Below are 6,008 nucleotides of genomic sequence, written 5' to 3'. Positions count from 1 at the left end.
CAGGAGAAAACTCCAACGAGGGAAAACTGAAAATTTAGAAGGAGGAGGGATTAGGGTGGGGTTAACGGATGTAGAAAAGATCATGGTTTTGGATCGGGGATGATCTGAATTGGTGGTGAACAGCTGTATTGAAGACCTGAATGGAAGAATGAGATTGATGAGAAGGTGGAAGTTGGTTCCACAGTCGTGGAAAAAAAAGAGGAACGAATGAGTGGAGGTGAGCAGTGACCCTGGATAGTGGGTGTTTCACCAGAAGGGGGTTGATGGTGGACCGTTTACGCCACAGACAACTTGGGGCAGGGGGACAAAACACGGAAAGAGCAGAGGGTACCAGACCAAAGAAAGGAGGAATCAGTACAAAGCAGAGAGACCACTGACCTGTCTGCGATGGTAAAGTGATAGGCCCATAGAGTCAGATTCATGATGGGAGATTCCAATGTCTTGAAGGCCTTGAATTCCATGGCATTCAGGTGAGAAAGGTGTGTGGCAGGAGACCTCTACCCCCATCAAGATATGGATGAAAAGCTTGTAGGTGGATAGGACTTCAGGTGTGCCAAGGAAGGACTTTGTATGACAGAGGATGCCCAGTTAGTGGCTGGTGTTGGAGGTAAACTTTGAAATGTGGTTTGCCCAATAAAAATCATGGCTGATCGTGCGACCAAGGAGTTTGAGACTGAACTTCCTCAAGAGGATTGTTAAGAAAGTGGAATGGGGGTTTGCCAGACAGTCCTTTTGGAGAGGGAGATGTTGAGAGTGTTTTGTCAGGATTTGAGATTTATCAGGATTGAAAGACATATTCCAAGTGTTTGATGAGCTTGTCATTTTGTTTTTCAAGGTCTGAAGAGAGGAAAGAGGATGTAGCTTGCCTGTCTGAAGGATGAGGGATGTTACGGCAGAGGGTGGACTCATCAGCAAATAGGTAAAGGGGGTTTTCCAGAGATTCAGAGAGATCATTGATGAAGATCAGCAATAGGTGTGGGTCCAAAACACTGCCTTGGGGCACTCCAGGCCTCGACAGGGAGAGGAGATGAAAGGATTCCGTTGAGTGCCACACGTTGGCTACAAGAGCAGATAAAGACAGTAAACCATGTGTGGAGTTAGCCTTTGATGTCATAGGCAGAGAGTTTGGAGAGTAAGATGAGATGCCGGACTGCACCGAGAGCACGGTACAGAGACGGCCTTGATCTCATATCTGAAATTTAGGGCCTCCATCTATTATTTCTTGAGTATAAGCAGCATTTCCAAGGTTGAGTGACCTGGTCTGAATTCAAATTGGTGATCTGAGATGAGGTTGTTGAAGAAAAGGAAATATTTAATATCAACTGTGATGATGAATTCTATCTAAATATATAATGGCATTTTAATATAGTCTATGTGCTTCCTAAATATGGTGCTTGATTAAATGAACACCCCACCCCTCCCAAGTCCTCAACTCCAGCCCCCTAACCCAAGTCCTCAGTTCTCCCCCCCCCACCAACCCCCCACGTCCTCAAATGCATGCCCCCCAAAGGCCTCAACTCCCCCACCCCAACTCTGTCCTCCCCTCCTCTTGTCTTCCCGTTCTTCAAAGCAAGAGGGCATTCTTACATCCTTACATAATATTTCATCATTTTCTCAACAAAATGGTGCCAGATGTGAAGTGGTACTTGAAACATCTGATGCACAATATCACAATGTCTGTTCAGTGGAATAGACACTCTCAAGTGAGGAGCACAATTGTGTGAATTAATGATCCCCAATTAATTATCTTCATCGTGATGTACTGTATATACAACATGGTCCAAAATGATGTGCAACTTTATATTTCATATAAAATTTTTTGTTATTGGTCGATTTTCTTTGTTTTACTCTAATAATACACAGGATTAGTTACATTATTTTTTTAAGCTTCAATAATCAATACGGAGTGCTATCATTCGTTGATGATGAAGTGCTCAATCAAAGTGCCACACCTCTGGATGACAGCTGACACATGGACACGGAAGTTGTCCATGACTCGGTGGAGAACTGGATCTAGTGTGCATCTGATTTCCCGTCTGATGGTATTTTTCAACTCCTGCAGTGTGTGTGGGTATATTTCAGAGACTTTAGCTTTGGGGGACCCCCATAGGTAGTAGTCAAGACAAAGCAGATCTGGGGAGTCGGGAGGCCATGTGTTGTCCGTCTGTTTTATTTATTTCAGTCTGTGGTCCAGTAACTGTATCTTGTATTGATACAGTTTCAGATCATTGTGTATGATTCTGCCAAAGGTCGTGCAAGAAATTCCTACCTGATGTACAAGTCGGCACGTCTACTTTTTCGGAGAAGCCTGCAAAGCTTCTCTTAATCCTCTGTCTTGTCGGGTGGTTTTGACCAGTTTCCTTCAATTTGGTCTTTCACACTTCCAGTGTCTCTAAACGTTTCAACAATACATTTGATGGTTTTGTGTTATGGACGAAACTGCCATTGTGTGGAAACATGAGACACAAAAATGGTCTCGAAAATGAGTGTCCGCTGGGGCACACACAAATTGTTCGACATGGTTGAAACTTCCACTTAAAAAACTATAAACCTTGTTCTTTAAGTGACCTGAAAACAAAAAAAGTCACATTAGTAATATTATGATGTCCGTTTGTTAAGGTGCACATCATTTTGGAACACGCAGTATATATGATGTTAAGATTAAATAACAACCAAACAAGCAAAAGACGTCGTGCAGAGCACGATACTTGCAAAATCCATCCCCCTCTCCAAAGGTTTCCATGGATACATCAAATTGTCCATTTCATTAAAATTAATATTGACATTCTTAATCAAAGCTCAGGTCAATCGGATGAAAATAGTTTATTTTTCAGATTGAAATTGAATATTTTTAGAAGTTTGACCTTGAGTTGACCTTTGACCTTTTGACCTCAAAAATAGTTGGTTTCCCAATTCAGTGACGCAATATGAAAATATTGTTCACATTTCAAGTCAATCGGATGAAAAATGACGATTTTAGAAATTCGACCTCAAGATGACCTTGGACCTTTGACCTCAAAATCAATATGCTTCTCAGTTGAGACTACCTCTACAACTTGGTGAAGTTTCATGAAGATTGGTTTTAAATTGTGACCTGTAGGTGATTGACAAACAGACACAACAAGCCGGTAGGCGGACATGGGTAGTCGATCAAGTCGAATTTAGTCGTTTTTCAGCCGTTACTAGCCAACAAAAGCGTCCAGAGCAACGGTTCTTTCTCACACATAACTAGGACATACCATGAACCTACCACACCAGTTTCATGTATGTCTGACTCATGGTCTCTGAGATCTAACGAACTTCGTTTTTTTTTTGTTTTCGACCAGGGTTCATTTAAAGTATATCTTCTCCGACAGTTTTCATAGGATTTGGCTGGAAATTTTTGACAAAGAGGTTGATTATAGTGCGCATAAAAGCCTGGAAGCCGATTTTTGAAAAAAATTAATTTTTTATGATTTTTCAAAACTTTCAATGTCCCGTTGCTAGGCAACAGGTGGTTGCTTAGCAACAAAACTCAAGCGCGCACACTCCCAGCTCATATGGCACCTGTTCGCCAAGTTTCATCGAAATCAGTTTGCTGGTTTGTGCTGTGGAGCCTCGCGTTGCACACACACACACACACACATACACACACACACACACACACACACACACACACACACACACACACACACACACACACACACACACACACACACACACACACACACACACACACCCCAACAATAAGGGTAGGAAAAAAATCTCAAAAATAAATGTTTTTAGATTATTTTTTTCGACTCGATCGACTACCCAACAACCCGTTAGGCGGCGATGGGTAGCCGAGCATGGAAAGTATAAGATATAGAGCAAAATGGATGTCATATAGCGGATAGGGAATCACCTTAAGATTATGCATGTCAAATCTCATCCAGTTCCATCTACTGATAACTACTCAGGACCAATTTGAATGAAAAGTACCGAAAATGAGGGTTGAAATAGGAAATCCCCAAAGTTCGAGGGGGTGCTGTGGGTGAACAAAGATCTAAATCGAAAATCTGGCTCGATCGTTTGTGCACATTGTATTCTAGACGATTATTGTAAATTTTCATGACCATCCGACCATAACCCTAGGAGGAGTAGCATTTGGCGCAAAGGCACCTCCAGCTCTTGCATATTATCGATTTTTGCACTAATTGACCTTTGACCCCTGACCTAAGCGAAATCGGTCAATATGTCCTGAGGCAAAGTTGTAGTACTCATAGAGTACCATGAACCTGCAAAGTTTCATTCGTATCGATGCACTCATCTGGTCACTAGGGGGCCTTCAATTTTCGCGCATACCCCATTTGGAGGGGGCGCTGCGGGTAAAGTATTCCATATATCACAAAAATCGGAATATATTTGATCGAGCATCACCTTTAGATCATTCGTGCCAAATTTCACAACCCTACGTGGGATAATGGCTTTCGGAATTGATTTCGCGTGAACAGTACCGATTTTGAAGGTTTTTCGGTTGTTGCTAGGGAACCAAAGCGCCCCTAGCAACCATCACAATTTCCAAAGCACGAGGTCATAAGATGTACCTACTACCTGAGTTTGGTCAAAATACGCCCATGTTTACTACCAATTATGCTGATGACAAACGAACAAATATCCAAACAAACATCCAAACAAAGACAGAATTACTGACATTAAGGGTCACCTATTTCGGCGACCCAACAGATAGACAGACAAGCCGGTAGGCGACATGGGTGGTCGCTATATAATTGCATACTCGTCATTCAGTTTTTGATAGATCGGGCTGAAATTTTTTGACAAAGAGCTTGATTATAGTGCGCATAAAAGTGCAGAAGCTGATTTTTTATTTTCTAAAAAAAAAAATATAAATATTTTTCGGATTTTTTCAAATATTTCAAAAACCCATTGCTAAGCAACGGTGGCGTCCATAGCAACGGTGCTCATAAGCATACAACTAGATCCTGGTATGAACCTACCACTCAAGTTTCATCAAAATCGGTTAACTCCTCTGGCCTCCAGAGCTGTCCATTACAAACATAGACAGACGGAAAACCTGAGAATAACGGTAGTCTAGCGACCACCCAACAGACAAACAAATGGACCCAAACGCAATACCCTCTCCTTTGGCGAGTGTAATAATGACGAAATAACTCTTGTTAGATCTTAAGTAAGGCGGCCGAGCGTTTACCGCTGGTGCATGCCGACTATGACAGATTAATTAGTTTGGTAATTACCTCCCAGTCTATCTAGGTTCAGACAATGCTGGATCAATGGAAGGAAATGACAAGCACGGACAAGTTGAAACGTCAACAACTAATTTATTATTCAGAAAAATAAACAAATTGAAGAACTTATTATTTCCTCGTGGTGTAAATAGGCGAATTCAAATCGTTAAAAAAAAAAAATCTCAAATAAAGAATTCAACAAGCAATTTTAGAAAAATAGACAAAGAGCAGATGCTTGTCACTATGCCTTACTTACTAATTAAATACAAGACATGGGTACCCAGCAGATCATTCAGGGGGAAAAGAAATTCAGTTTCTGCTTTCCAAGGTCAAAGTCTTTGTGCGTCTACTAAAATGACCCAAAATGTGTGAGCGTTCCATGGTCCGCTGCCAGCGCCCTGCAACCACCCGCAAACAGGCTCGAACACCAATCTACATCACGTCGTCACCCCCAGGAACCAGGGACGCCAAGAATCAGGTATGTCTGACTGTCAGAATAAACTGTCCAGAAAAAGCCCGTGGTGTGTTTAATAAAATGTCCTGCAAGTCCAAAGTGAAAATAAATCGTCCATTTCCAAGCCATTGCCTTCTGATGGAAAGGAATAGAATGAATCTACGTTGGGTTAACGGCTATCTCTCATGCGGGAATGAAAACTTACCTAAAATCATACATCATGAACGTGTCGTTCCCATAAGAAAGAAAGAGAATCTGTTCTCTACCCTTCTCCAATGCATCAAAGAGTTAGAATCCCACCAGACAAGGGGATGGGTCTATTCTACACA

This window comes from Eptatretus burgeri, chromosome 16 (assembly GCF_056783735.1).
Source record: "Eptatretus burgeri isolate ZD-2024b chromosome 16, Ebu_testis_v1, whole genome shotgun sequence".
Lineage (NCBI taxonomy): Eukaryota > Metazoa > Chordata > Myxini > Myxiniformes > Myxinidae > Eptatretus > Eptatretus burgeri.
Note: the sequence above shows the minus strand (reverse complement) of the source record.